The 15,931-nt window shown below is 47.9% G+C and overlaps 1 protein-coding gene across 2 annotated transcripts in view; it reads left to right on the top strand.

The window, feature by feature from the left end:
- Window positions 1-10,839: 10,839 nt before the first annotated feature.
- Window positions 10,840-15,931, top strand: part of CNOT1 (CCR4-NOT transcription complex subunit 1) — a 44,990-nt gene continuing 39,898 nt past the window's right edge. For both annotated transcript variants that reach the window (XM_063437779.1, XM_063437778.1), the window contains exon 1: window positions 10,840-10,995. The gene's annotated coding sequence lies outside the window, so the exon portion shown is untranslated. The remainder of the gene's footprint in view (window positions 10,996-15,931) is intronic.

Raw genomic sequence — 15,931 nt, 5'->3', positions numbered from 1 at the left:
AGACCGGATGGATGAGTTTAGACTCTATTCATTAAATAGGTTAAGGGTATGTGTGGGTGTAGTTAATTGTGGGAGGAGCTACAGTGCTATATAAGGAATGTACTCTATGTATTCAGTACTCAGACTTTGCTGTATTTTGGTGACGCTAGTCCCTCTGAGTCCCGATCGGTGATCCAATAAAGAATCTCTTCCTTCCTGAAGAAACCTGTGTCCATCTCTCTGTGCTTGGCTTCCGTCAGTTTCTCCGGTATCATTTGGTGCGTTGGCCGGGAAGCTCATCGTTCAACGGTAGCTGAGAGGCAGAGGCGTGAGACGGTCTATCTTTGCCCACGTTCTCTACGGCTGCACCCCTGAACTTCTGCGTGGACCTCCCTTCGTCTCGGCGCCACTGGTCTGTTGTCCAGGAGATCATCGGCCTCTACGTGAGAAGTGCTGGGGTGTCCCCGTCGATGAGTGTGAACTCAGGTTCAGGAACGAGGAGGTAAGATAACTGCTGTTTTAGACGGCAGGACCCGCTAGGGGTATACCGATTGTGCGGTAGGCCCAAAGGGGTTTTTGAATCTGTATCTGCCCCCTCTGTCGGAGGGAAGGAGCGAAGGCGCACCGCTCGATCGAACGCTCTTTAGTCAGACCGTTTGATTTGGTTAGTCAGGCGGGGTCCTGGTGTAAGATAGCCCTAGCCGGACACCGGTGTCTTGTCTAGACTAGCGTTCTAGGGTGTATATTACGTTCGCTAGGTCGGAGGGACCGGGAGACTAAGCGGCGCCTGTGTAAATTCGGTTCGCTAGTTCTCATCCTATCTGGGCTAAGTGGGAAGGCGTGTAAATTTGGAACCCACTAGACTTTTGATAGTACGACTAAGAGGCGCCTGTGTAAATTCGGATCTCTAGCTCGTTGTATAGTGCGACTAAGAGGCGCCTGTGTAAATTCGGATCTCTAGCTCGCTATGTATATGTGGTGATTGGGCAGTGTGGCTAACCAAAACGGGTGTATATAGTTTTAGGTAGTCCATTCAAGGTACTGGCCAATAGTTTAGTTGGGAATTGTAAATGTGTTAACGATTGTTTAGTAAAGTGTATATCTTGTTAGATAGCGCGAGCTCAGCCGTCTAGCAAGAGTGTTAATAGTGTGTTGCTGTATTATAGTGCACGGTACCATAACCCTGTATATTTACTGACATTATATAATAAGTACTAATCATTGTCGTCCATTGCATGTTTAACACCATAACCACTAATAATTGTATTGTGACCTTAACTTGTGCTTTGACCTATGCTAACCGTACTGTAACCGCTATTTGTAAAAGACGATGTTACTGGGGTGTGTTATAGACGGGTAATTCGTATATAGAGAATTATAGCGTGGGTGACTGTGTAGTTACGCCAAAGGGCATAATATTGATTATATAGTGACTGGTGTAGCAGCTGTGTGTGTACGGGAATTCCCTGAGTGTTTATTGTTATTGTGTACGTTTCACTTGATAACCGTACCACGTGGTGCTGTTGCCAGAGGAAACGGGTGTGACTGTTGAATAGTACGCATGTATAGTAATCGTTGTCGACAACGTTCCACTGTTAAATATGGGTGCGTCGCAGTCAACGATTCCGGATCCCTTAGGATGTATGGTTAAGAATTTTAAAAAGGGATTCAAAGTTTGTGATTTTGGGGTTAAGATGTCCCCTGTACGTTTGGTCACTTTGTGCACTAGGGAGTGGCCTACTTTGGTTGCGGCATGGCCGCCACGTGGCAGTTTGGATCCAACTCTGGTACAGCGCTTACACGTGGCTGTATCAGGTAGGCCTGAACTTTACGGCCAGTTTCCTTATATTGATTGTTGGAGACAGGCCGTAAATGACTCGCCAAAATGGCTCCGGACATGCCACGAGGAACAGTGTCGCCTCATGGTAGCTAGGACTTGTTCGTCCACTAGGGCTGGTGTTAGGCCCATTTTGGACACGCCCCCTGAGTCCGAGATCCCTTTGCCGCCCCCTTACTTTCCGTTAAGAAGAAGTGACGCAAACGCAGGAAGTCCTGTAACCCTTCCCTCACTACCCCCATCCACTTCCGCTTCCTCCTCCAGTGCAGGATCCACCCCCCCTCGTACTAAATCCCCCCTTCCGGAACCAGATAGACCAACCTCCATTAAAAATGAATATCCTGATTTGGCGCCACTTCAGACTTCCGGTCAAGCTTCATCTAGCTCGGCCCGAAGTGTTCTATTCACTACCTTTTCCCAAAACCAACCTCCCACATCCCCATACCCTATCTCTCCCCGACCGGAACCCATGACTGACGCTTCCCTACGTAGCCCCATCCAAACCCGACAGTTGACTGGTGCCCAACAATTAAAGCACTATCAGATGCCTCTTCGCTTAAATCCCGGGTCAGCTTATATCGATGCCGCAGGTCAAATGGCACACGCTGACCCTGTCTTCGTATATGTCCCTTTCACCACTACCGACCTTTTAAACTGGAAGACCCATAATTCCTCGTATACTGAGAAACCACAAGCCATGACTGATCTGTTCACCTCAATAGTACAGACGCATAATCCGACATGGGCTGATTGCCAGCAGTTACTAATGACTTTATTTAACAATGAGGAAAGGACAAGAATAAATCAAGCAGCCATTAAAGCATTAGAAGATAGAGCCCGTGCTTTGAACCAAGCTAATCCAGCAGCATGGGCCGCAACACATTATCCCAACACTGATCCCGATTGGAACGTAAATGGTGCTGATATGGTTCAACTCAGAGCCTATAGAGACGCTATAATTGCTGGCATGAAAGCCGGAGGAAAGAAAGCCATTAACATGTCGAAGACAGTTGAGGTGATCCAGAAAAGCGATGAAGCGCCCAGTGTCTTTTATGACCGATTATTGGAGGCGTACCGCTTGTACACCCCCTTTAATCCGGAAGACGCAGACAATTCCCGAATGGTGAACTCCGCCTTTGTCAGCCAAGCTTACGGAGATATTAAGCGCAAGCTACAAAAGCTAGAAGGGTTTGCAGGTATGTCAATCACCCAACTAATGGAGGTAGCTAATAAGGTGTATATGAATAGGGAAACAGAAAGCAAGAAAGAGGAGGAGCGCAAGATGCGTAAAAAGGCTGATATGCTAGCGGTAGCGATCGCAGGCGTAGATAAACGGGGCCCAGATAGAGGCAATAATAGATGGAGTAGAGAGCCTTTGAGTAGGGATCAGTGTGCGTATTGCAAGGAAGAAGGGCATTGGAGGAACGAATGTCCGCAAAGAGAGCAGTACGAGAGGGTCCTACCCAGGGCAGGCTACGGAAACTTTAGAGGCAGAGCGAGAGGTAGAGGAGGCCCCGGAGGGAGTAATGGTTATAGAGGGAGTAATGGGAACAGAGGAAGTGTTAGGGAAGACAGATATATTCCAGCAGCGCAAAGGTCCCGCGATAGAGAAGGTAGGGACTTCGTAGGATTGGCTGACACGGTCATGGAGGACTATTGATACCGACCGGGCTCCATCCCCCTTGGTCGAGCGGAGCCTATGGTCGATGTATCAATAGGGGGGAAAAGGAGTGCGTTCATGATCGACACTGGTGCTGAACATTCAGTGGTGACTAATCTAGTTGCTCCTCCATCTGGAAGGACTATTACTGTGATAGGAGCAACTGGAAGAAGTGCTGAAAGACCGGTTCTTAAAAGTCGACTCTGTACATTGGGAGGCCACGTAGTAAAACACCAATTCCTTTATATGCCTGAATGTCCAGTCCAATTGCTGGGACGTGATATGCTATCCAAATTACAAGCGCAGATTACGTTCCTACCAGATGGAACAACATCTTTAAAGTTTAATGGACCTTCAGGTATTATGACTTTATCCGTACCAAAGGAAGAAGAGTGGCGACTTTATACAGTGTTGACTAGCCAAAACCCTAGGAGTGATGAGACATTGTTTAACATACCAGGAGTTTGGGCAGAGAACAACCCACCAGGACTGGCCCGCAATATTCCACCAATAAAAATTGAACTGAAACATGGGGTTTATCCAGTGAGCCTAAGACAATATCACATTCCGCAGAAGGCTAAGAAGAACATCCAATCCTATCTGGATAAGTTCATACGGTATGGTATCCTAAAATTCTGTACTTCCCCCTGGAACACCCCATTGCTGCCTGTTCAAAAGCCCGGCACAGATGAGTATCGACCTGTGCAGGACTTAAGAGCAGTCAATGATGCGGTTGTTAGCATACATCCAGTTGTACCCAATCCATATAACCTGCTTGCTTTAATTCCGGGCGGGGCTACTTACTTCACAGTCTTAGATCTCAAAGATGCCTTCTTTTGCCTCCGAATTGCCGCAGAAAGTCAATGTATTTTCGCTTTCCAGTGGGAGAACGCTGTAACGGGCTCAAAACGCCAAATGACTTGGACAAGACTGCCCCAAGGGTTTAAAAATTCACCTACCCTATTTGGTTCAGCCCTAAGTCAAGATCTATTGGATTTCGAGTCCATCCCAGGAGAGTGTGTATTGTTACAATATGTAGATGACTTGTTGATAGCAGCAGTTACAAAAGAAATCTGTCAGCAAGCAACGCACGATCTACTACACATTCTCTGGAAGGCAGGATACAAGGTGTCTAGAAAGAAGGCTCAGTTGTGTTTGCCAACTGTCAAGTATCTAGGATTCCATATCTCTGAAGGTCAAAGAATTATGGGGCCAGAGAGAAAAGAAGCTGTCTGCCAAATACCAATACCCAAGAATAGAAGACAAGTGCGAGAATTCTTGGGGGCAGCAGGCTTCTGTAGGATATGGATTCCCAGCTATGCGATACTAGCAAAACCTCTGTACGCAGCTATCAAAGGTACAGAGCACGACCCCTTCTTATGGACCCAAGAACAGCAAACGGCATTTGAAGATGTGAAGAAGGCTTTGATGAGTGCCCCAGCATTAGGTCTACCTGATCACACACGACCATTCTACTTATATGTACACGAGCAAAGAAGAATGGCTGTGGGAGTATTGACACAGTACTTGGGATCATGGCAAAGACCTGTTGCCTACATGTCTAAGCAACTGGATGCAGTGGCCAGCGGACTTCCACCTTGTCTAAGAGCCGTAGCTGCAGCCGCCCTGCTAGTAGCTGAAGCCGATAAACTCACTCTGGGTCAAGAACTTTATGTACGAGTCCCACATGCAGTACAGACGTTGTTGGATTACAAAGGAAATCATTGGTTTAGTAATAGCCGTATGACCAAGTATCAAGCAATGTTGTGTGAAAACCCAAGAGTGCATTTAGAGACTGTAAACACCTTAAATCCAGCTACCCTTTTGCCACAACCTACTGAAAGTCAACATGATTGTTTGGAAGTAATGGATGAAGTATTCTCAAGTAGACCAGATCTTCGTGATTTTCCCATCCAGAACCCCGATGTTCAATATTACACCGACGGCAGTAGTTATGTGAAAGAAGGGATCCGCTATGCAGGATATGCAGTAACAACCATAGACAAGGTGATAGAAGCTCGGCCACTGGCGAAAGGAACATCAGCACAAAAGGCAGAATTAATAGCACTAACACGAGCGTTACAATTGGCTGAAGGTTTAAGAGTAAATATCTATACGGACTCTAAGTATGCGTTTTTAACCACTCATGCCCACGGAGCTTTGTATAAAGAAAGAGGACTACTGAATTCAGAGGGCAAAGAAATCAAGTACGCAGCTGAAATCCTACAACTATTGGAAGCAGTGTGGGAGCCGAAAGAAGTCGGTATTATTCATTGTCGAGCACATCTGAGAGGTGATGGTGATGTAACCAAGGGAAATCGGATGGCAGATAGTGCAGCTAAGCGTGCTGCTGAATCAGGAAGACAGGAGTATGTGGGGCATATAGCTGCTCTTATACCAACTCCACTGTCCCAATGGACTCCAGTTTATACAGCTCAAGAAGAGGAGTGGTTAAAGACTGAACCGGGAAAGTATCTGGAGAACAAGTGGTATCAGCTAGAAGATGGAAGAATAGTTATACCAGCATCGCTAGCGGTAGAAATTGTCCAAAATTATCACAACAGGACACATTCTGGGAGAGACAGTACTGAAGAATCTCTTAGAAAACATTTCTACATACCAAGATTGTCCAACTTGACTCAGGCCATTGTACGCAGATGTGTAACGTGTGCTAAGAATAATGCAAGACAAGGACCAGTAAAGCCACCAGGAGTTCAGTTTATGGGGGGACTCCCCATGTCCGATCTACAAATAGACTTTACAGTGATGCCTAAATCGGGTGGACATCGTTACCTGCTGGTAATTGTGTGCACCTATTCAGGCTGGGTAGAAGCATGTCCTACTCGTACAGAGAAAGCAGGAGAAGTTGTGAGATTCCTGCTACGAGAAATAATACCCCGATATGGACTACCCTGTTCTATAGGATCGGACAATGGTCCAGCTTTTGTTCATCAGTGCCTACAACAACTGACTCATATGCTTGGTATAAAGTGGAGGCTTCATACTGCATATAGACCCCAGAGTTCTGGTAAGGTAGAGAGAATGAATAGAACTATAAAGAACCAGTTGGCTAAAATGTGTCAGGAAACCCAACTTAAGTGGAACGTTCTCTTACCCATAGCTTTATTGCGAATCCGCAGTACCCCTACCAGAAGGATGGGCCTCTCTCCTTTTGAAATCATGTATGGGCGACCACCTCCCGTACTTGGTAACTTAAGGGGGGACTTGAGTCAGTTGGGAGAAGGAATTACCCGGCAGCAGGTTGTAGAGTTGGGTAAGACTATGGAGGAGGTACAGAAATGGGTACAAGATAGATTACCTGTGAATATTTATCCCCCTGTTCATAGTTATCATCCAGGAGATCAAGTGTGGATTAAAGAGTGGAATAATGTACCGTTAGGGCCCAAGTGGAGAGGTCCTTATGTTGTTCTTTTGTCTACCCCTACAGCAATAAAAGTAGCAGAAGTGACTCCGTGGATACATCACTCCAGGGTTAAACCAGCAGCAGTCGATTCTTGGCAAGTTACAGTAGATCCAGAGAATCCCTGCAAGATCCGGTTAAAACGCACTACTCAGTCGGAGTAACGAGGAATTATTGTGGATTACAAATTTTATTGTTACAGGTGTGAGTGAGAAGGCCATAATAAAGCCTGTCCGCTTACCATCACATAGTGTATAAGCCAGGAAAGTCTCGAAGGGACACCTGTGAAGACGAGCAGAACTCCATTCCCTGCAGCCCTCACATCCTGGAAGCTGAGGTTCCATCGCACGGACGAAGACTGAGGATGACGGCGAAAGATGTGCTTTTGATTGTGTTTATTTACATGTGTTTTTATATTCAGGAAGGTAGAGGTACCGACACTCCTAGCTGTGAGGTATGCATTAAGACTACGAGAACAGGTAACCATATTTCCCAAACCCTAATTTGGCATTCACAATACGAGTGTAAAGGAGATGTATCGAGATGTAGATACTTAAATATAGATTATAGTGTGTGCCATTTAGGAGTAGGAGAACCTAAGTGCTTCAGTCCGGAGTATCAACCTCGTACAATCTGGTTGACTCTCAGGAATGGAGATCCTCAGGGGACCCTAATTAATAAAACGGTGTTAGAATCCGTACATTCTTCGGGTGTTCTGCTATTTGATGCGTGTAAAGCGATATCGAGTGGTAGAAAGCCGTGGAATGTATGTGGGGATCTTAGATGGGAGAGGACGTATGGGTCTAACGATAAATATATTTGTCCCAGTAGCAAAAATAAATATGTAAGTCCTAGATGCCCAAATAGAGATTATAACTTTTGCCCATATTGGTCTTGTGTGGGGTGGGCAACTTGGGGACAGACAGTAGACAAAGACATGATAGTGACTAAGTTGCCGACTAGCCCTTATTGTAAGTCTATGGAATGCAACCCAGTCCATATACTCATTAATAACCCCGACAAGTTCTTAGATAAGTATGGAAATTTATTTGGGTTTCAAATATACGGGACGGGTTTAGATCCTGGGACATTATTGTTTATAGGAATAGAGACTGATACGGTATCCTCCCAGACTCATCAAGTATACCATTCCTTTTACGAAGAGATGAGTATAGATAATAAGATCCCCCATAATGCTAAAAACCTGTTCATCGATTTAGCTGAAAGTATTGCCGGTAGTCTTAATGTTACCAACTGCTATGTGTGTGGAGGTACTAACATGGGAGACCAATGGCCTTGGGAAGCAAAGGAGGTAATGTCCGGTTCTGAGGCAGTTGACCAATTAATATCTACACAAGCCGATTATCATATGAGTGTTAGAGGTAAATCTGAGTGGAGATTAAAGACCTCCATCATAGGTTATGTTTGCATAGCAAGGAAAGGAATGATGTATAATACTTCTGTAGGAGAATTAACTTGTCTAGGGCAAAAAGCTTATGATGATGATACAAAGAATACAACTTGGTGGTCGGCTTCAAATGTCTCAGAACCATCTAACCCGTTTGCTAGATATGCCAATTTAAAGGATGTGTGGTTTGATCTATCCATCACATCTACCTGGAGAGCCCCAGCAAATTTGTACTGGATCTGTGGTAAGAAAGCCTATTCGGAGTTGCCACAGGACTGGGAAGGGGCATGTGTGTTGGGTATGCTCAAACCATCCTTCTTCTTGTTACCGATTGAAACAGGTGAGACTTTAGGTGTTAAAGTGTATGATGTGAATCATAGGAAGAAAAGGGGACCCATAGAGATAGGCGCCTGGGAAGATAATGAATGGCCTCCCCAGCGTATTATAGATTATTATGGGCCAGCCACGTGGGCTGAGGATGGTACCTTTGGTTATAGAACCCCTATTTATATGCTCAACCGTATTATAAGATTACAGGCGGTGGTTGAGATTATCACAAATGAGACATCACAAGCGCTCAATCTTCTAGCGAAGCATAACACCAGGATGAGGACAGCAGTCTACCAAAATAGATTAGCCTTGGATTACCTTTTGGCAGTAGAGGGAGGTGTATGTGGGAAGTTTAACCTAAGTAATTGCTGTCTTCAAATAGATGACGAAGGGCAAGCAATAGCTGAGCTTACTAGCCATATGGTTAAACTAGCGCATGTGCCTACTCAGGTATGGAAAGGGTACAATCCAAGTAGTTGGTTTGGTAGCTGGTATGAGTGGTTTGGAGGGCTTAAGGCAGTGGTAGGTGGAGTCCTACTGATTTTACTGTTGTGTCTACTCCTACCGTGTCTTATACCCTTAGTAGTTAGGTCTGTGCAAAGCCTGATAGGAAGTATAGCAGAGAGGAAGGCTGCTGCACAGATAATGGCGATATATAAGTATAAGGCTCTAGATCAGGGAGAACCAATGCAAGAAGATGAATGTTGAAGATTCACATCATAAGATAAGTCTGGTCTGGTTCATGGTAACCTGAGGTATATGCAAACCAAGGTTAAGTGATGCCTCAAGTAATTGTGAAATATCAGAGGCATCAAAGGGGGGAATGTGATGTAATTCCAGTAAAATACAAGTTTAGCAGGCTAAGATTGCCACAAGGCATATGTATGTATATGTGTTTGTAGTATCAGTTGGTTAATTACACGTAGCTAAGATACTGTCATCACTGTACTGACCAGGTGCAGGAATGTAAGAACTGGAATTACGCGTCCCTCTCCTTTGTATCAGATGAGCCACGTGGTTAGACCGGATGGATGAGTTTAGACTCTATTTATTAAATAGGTTAAGGGTATGTGTGGGTGTAGTTAATTGTGGGAGGAGCTACAGTGCTATATAAGGAATGTACTCTATGTATTCAGTACTCAGACTTTGCTGTATTTTGGTGACGCTAGTCCCTCTGAGTCCCGATCGGTGATCCAATAAAGAATCTCTTCCTTCCTGAAGAAACCTGTGTCCATCTCTCTGTGCTTGGCTTCCGTCAGTTTCTCCGGTATCAGTATAATAATAATAGCAATAAGCCAAAAACATGAACCACAAATACACATCACAAAACAAAAATGCAATGAGTAGGAGAGCTCAAGATACTGAGCTGTGTGAGGAAGCAGCAAAGAAAGAGGAGGAGTGTGGGAGACACGGGCCTTATATAGTCACTGCCTCTGTTATGTGATTGGCTGCCTGTTATGCCTGTACAGTTTTTTCTTTCAGTTTGATAATATTTATATTCCTCTATCTTTGCTGCTGAGGAAATAAAGAAAGAGTTATGCATAATATGAGCCTCCGTGTCTTTAATAAAATCTGAGGTAAACGGTTTCTGTGCTGCTATTGGTCTGAGTGAGGATCACGTGCCGCGAGTTGAGCCAATCACAGGCCGGCAGCGGACAGCGCGCGCTGCCTGGCTTGCAATAGGCTGTACCAATACCCAAGGAGGGGGGTGCAGGATCATACCATCCGCCTTACTCCTCCCAGCCTAGTAACAGACCGTACCATTCTGTGTAGGGGGGGCTGACAGCCGTTCCGGGCCGGTAGAAGTCCTCTGACTCCTATTAACACGAATCCCGCATTTAATGTGTTGTAGAGTTTCCGCAGAGACACCCGGAGAGCGGCGTGCTTCTCCCCCCTCCCCCTGTGTCCAGGTAATAATGGTTCCTTCCAATCTGTCCCGATAACAAAGCGGCCCGAGCCTGTGACAGGGCCGATGCTGCCTTGTGATTGGCTGAGAGCGGCGCAGGGGGCGTGTCTCCCTGTGACGCGGCCACGCTGGTTTGACCGTAGGGGCGGGGACCAAAGCTTCCTATTGGAGGATTAAGTTGTCGTAGCGCGGGAGCGCGCACGTTCGTGACGTATCCCAGTCAGGGCTGCTTCCCATTGGCTGTCTGCCTGGCAAGGGGCGGGGCAAGCGGAGCGGGTGAAATAGGGGAGGGAGGTGAGGCCGTGCCGGGAGCGAGCGCAGTGCGGCGCCATTTTGTGTTGGAAAACAAACGGACAGACCGGAAAGCGGCGCAGGGAGCGGCGGAGCAGCGTGTGACCGGCCGGTGTGTGAGCTTAGCGGAGCGGAGAGCCCAGCACAGACCGCGGCGCCGCAGGTGAGCTCCGTGCCGGCCGCAGGGGCCCAGCGCAGCGCGACGTCACATCCCGGGCCTCGCCGGCCGCACAGAACTTCCTGTACCCCCCCCCCCCCCCCATACTGCCCCCCTTAATATATTGCCAGACTGCCCCCCTTAATATATTGCCAGACTGCCCCCCCTTAATATATAGCCAGGCTGCCCCCCTTAATATATAGCCAGGCTGCCCCCCTTAATATATAGCCAGGCTGCCCCCCTTAATATATAGCCAGGCTGCCCCCCTTAATATATAGCCAGGCTGCCCCCCTTAATATATAGCCAGGCTGCCCCCCTTAATATATAGCCAGGCTGCCCCCCTTAATATATAGCCAGGCTGCCCCCCTTAATATATAGCCAGACTGCCCCCCCTTAATATATAGCCAGGCTGCCCCCCTTAATATATAGCCAGACTGCCCCCCCTTAATATATAGCCAGGCTGCCCCCCCTTAATATATAGCCAGACTGCCCCCCTTAATATATAGCCAGACTGCCCCCCCTTAATATATAGCCAGGCTGCCCCCCTTAATATATAGCCAGACTGCCCCCCCTTAATATATAGCCAGGCTGCCCCCCTTAATATATAGCCAGGCTGCCCCCCCTTAATATATAGCCAGACTGCCCCCCTTAATATATAGCCAGACTGCCCCCCCTTAATATATAGCCAGACTGCCCCCCCTTAATATATAGCCAGGCTGCCCCCCCTTAATATATAGCCAGACTGCCCCCCTTAATATATAGCCAGACTGCCCCCCCTTAATATATAGCCAGACTGCCCCCCTTAATATATAGCCAGACTGCCCCCCCTTAATATATAGCCAGACTGCCCCCCTTAATATATAGCCAGACTGCCCCCCCTTAATATATAGCCAGACTGCCCCCCCTTAATATATAGCCAGACTGCCCCCCCTTAATATATAGCCAGACTGCCCCCCCTTAATATATAGCCAGACTGCCCCCCCTTAATATATAGCCAGACTGCCCCCCCTTAATATATAGCCAGACTGCCCCCCCTTAATATATAGCCAGGCTGCCCCCCCTTAATATATAGCCAGGCTGCCCCCCCCTTAATATATAGCCAGACTGCCCCCCTTAATATATAGCCAGACTGCCCCCCTTAATATATAGCCAGACTGCCCCCCTTAATATATAGCCAGACTGCCCCCCTTAATATATAGCCAGACTGCCCCCCCTTAATATATAGCCAGACTGCCCCCCTTAATATATAGCCAGGCTGCCCCCCCTTAATATATAGCCAGGCTGCCCCCCTTAATATATAGCCAGACTGCCCCCCCTTAATATATAGCCAGACTGCCCCCCCTTAATATATAGCCAGGCTGCCCCCCCTTAATATATAGCCAGGCTGCCCCCCCTTAATATATAGCCAGACTGCCCCCCTTAATATATAGCCAGACTGCCCCCCCTTAATATATAGCCAGACTGCCCCCCTTAATATATAGCCAGACTGCCCCCCCTTAATATATAGCCAGACTGCCCCCCTTAATATATAGCCAGACTGCCCCCCCTTAATATATAGCCAGACTGCCCCCCCTTAATATATAGCCAGACTGCCCCCCCTTAATATATAGCCAGACTGCCCCCCCTTAATATATAGCCAGACTGCCCCCCCTTAATATATAGCCAGACTGCCCCCCCTTAATATATAGCCAGACTGCCCCCCCTTAATATATAGCCAGACTGCCCCCCCTTAATATATAGCCAGACTGCCCCCCCTTAATATATAGCCAGACTGCCCCCCCTTAATATATAGCCAGACTGCCCCCCCTTAATATATAGCCAGGCTGCCCCCCCCTTAATATATAGCCAGGCTGCCCCCCCCTTAATATATAGCCAGGCTGCCCCCCCTTAATATATAGCCAGACTGCCCCCCCTTAATATATAGCCAGACTGCCCCCCCCTTAATATATAGCCAGACTGCCCCCCCCTTAATATATAGCCAGACTGCCCCCCCTTAATATATAGCCAGACTGCCCCCCCTTAATATATAGCCAGACTGCCCCCCCTTAATATATAGCCAGACTGCCCCCCCTTAATATATAGCCAGACTGCCCCCCCTTAATATATAGCCAGGCTGCCCCCCCTTAATATATAGCCAGGCTGCCCCCCTTAATATATAGCCAGACTGCCCCCCCTTAATATATAGCCAGACTGCCCCCCCCTTAATATATAGCCAGACTGCCCCCCCTTAATATATAGCCAGGCTGCCCCCCCTTAATATATAGCCAGACTGCCCCCCTTAATATATAGCCAGACTGCCCCCCTTAATATATAGCCAGACTGCCCCCCCTTAATATATAGCCAGGCTGCCCCCTTAATATATAGCCAGACTGCCCCCCCTTAATATATAGCCAGGCTGCCCCCCTTAATATATAGCCAGGCTGCCCCCCCTTAATATATAGCCAGACTGCCCCCCTTAATATATAGCCAGACTGCCCCCCCTTAATATATAGCCAGGCTGCCCCCCTTAATATATAGCCAGGCTGCCCCCCCTTAATATATAGCCAGACTGCCCCCCTTAATATATAGCCAGACTGCCCCCCTTTAATATATAGCCAGACTGCCCCCCCTTAATATATAGCCAGACTGCCCCCCCTTAATATATAGCCAGACTGCCCCCCCTTAATATATAGCCAGGCTGCCCCCCCTTAATATATAGCCAGGCTGCCCCCCCTTAATATATAGCCAGGCTGCCCCCCCCTTAATATATAGCCAGACTGCCCCCCCCTTAATATATAGCCAGGCTGCCCCCCCCTTAATATATAGCCAGGCTGCCCCCCACTTAATATATAGCCAGGCTGCCCCCCACTTAATATATAGCCAGGCTGCCCCCCACTTAATATATAGCCAGGCTGCCCCCCACTTAATATATAGCCAGGCTGCCCCCCCCTTAATATATAGCCAGGCTGCCCCCCCTTAATATATAGCCAGGCTGCCCCCCCTTAATATATAGCCAGGCTGCCCCCCCCTTAATATATAGCCAGGCTGCCCCCCACTTAATATATAGCCAGGCTGCCCCCCACTTAATATATAGCCAGGCTGCCCCCCACTTAATATATAGCCAGGCTGCCCCCCACTTAATATATAGCCAGGCTGCCCCCCACTTAATATATAGCCAGGCTGCCCCCCTTAATATATAGCCAGGCTGCCCCCCCTTAATATATAGCCAGACTGCCCCCCTTAATATATAGCCAGACTGCCCCCCTTAATATATAGCCAGACTGCCCCCCCTTAATATATAGCCAGGCTGCCCCTTAATATATAGCCAGACTGCCCCCCCTTAATATATAGCCAGGCTGCCCCCCTTAATATATAGCCAGGCTGCCCCCCCTTAATATATAGCCAGACTGCCCCCCTTAATATATAGCCAGACTGCCCCCCCTTAATATATAGCCAGGCTGCCCCCCTTAATATATAGCCAGGCTGCCCCCCCTTAATATATAGCCAGACTGCCCCCCTTAATATATAGCCAGACTGCCCCCCTTTAATATATAGCCAGACTGCCCCCCCTTAATATATAGCCAGACTGCCCCCCCTTAATATATAGCCAGACTGCCCCCCCTTAATATATAGCCAGGCTGCCCCCCCTTAATATATAGCCAGGCTGCCCCCCCTTAATATATAGCCAGGCTGCCCCCCCTTAATATATAGCCAGGCTGCCCCCCCTTAATATATAGCCAGACTGCCCCCCTTAATATATAGCCAGACTGCCCCCCTTTAATATATAGCCAGACTGCCCCCCTTTAATATATAGCCAGACTGCCCCCCCTTAATATATAGCCAGACTGCCCCCCCTTAATATATAGCCAGACTGCCCCCCCTTAATATATAGCCAGGCTGCCCCCCCTTAATATATAGCCAGGCTGCCCCCCCCTTAATATATAGCCAGACTGCCCCCCCCTTAATATATAGCCAGGCTGCCCCCCCCTTAATATATAGCCAGGCTGCCCCCCACTTAATATATAGCCAGGCTGCCCCCCACTTAATATATAGCCAGGCTGCCCCCCACTTAATATATAGCCAGGCTGCCCCCCACTTAATATATAGCCAGGCTGCCCCCCACTTAATATATAGCCAGGCTGCCCCCCCTTAATATATAGCCAGGCTGCCCCCCCTTAATATATAGCCAGGCTGCCCCCCCTTAATATATAGCCAGGCTGCCCCCCACTTAATATATAGCCAGGCTGCCCCCCACTTAATATATAGCCAGGCTGCCCCCCACTTAATATATAGCCAGGCTGCCCCCCACTTAATATATAGCCAGGCTGCCCCCCACTTAATATATAGCCAGGCTGCCCCCCTTAATATATAGCCAGGCTGCCCCCCCTTAATATATAGCCAGACTGCCCCCCTTAATATATAGCCAGACTGCCCCCCTTAATATATAGCCAGACTGCCCCCCCTTAATATATAGCCAGGCTGCCCCTTAATATATAGCCAGACTGCCCCCCCTTAATATATAGCCAGGCTGCCCCCCTTAATATATAGCCAGGCTGCCCCCCCTTAATATATAGCCAGACTGCCCCCCTTAATATATAGCCAGACTGCCCCCCCTTAATATATAGCCAGGCTGCCCCCCTTAATATATAGCCAGGCTGCCCCCCCTTAATATATAGCCAGACTGCCCCCCTTTAATATATAGCCAGACTGCCCCCCTTTAATATATAGCCAGACTGCCCCCCCTTAATATATAGCCAGACTGCCCCCCCTTAATATATAGCCAGACTGCCCCCCCTTAATATATAGCCAGGCTGCCCCCCCTTAATATATAGCCAGGCTGCCCCCCCTTAATATATAGCCAGGCTGCCCCCCCCTTAATATATAGCCAGACTGCCCCCCCCTTAATATATAGCCAGGCTGCCCCCCCCTTAATATATAGCCAGGCTGCCCCCCACTTAATATA

The sequence above is a fragment of the Pelobates fuscus genome, chromosome 12, assembly GCF_036172605.1.
Source record: "Pelobates fuscus isolate aPelFus1 chromosome 12, aPelFus1.pri, whole genome shotgun sequence".
NCBI lineage: Eukaryota > Metazoa > Chordata > Amphibia > Anura > Pelobatidae > Pelobates > Pelobates fuscus.
This window is presented reverse-complemented; position numbering and strand designations above follow the sequence as displayed.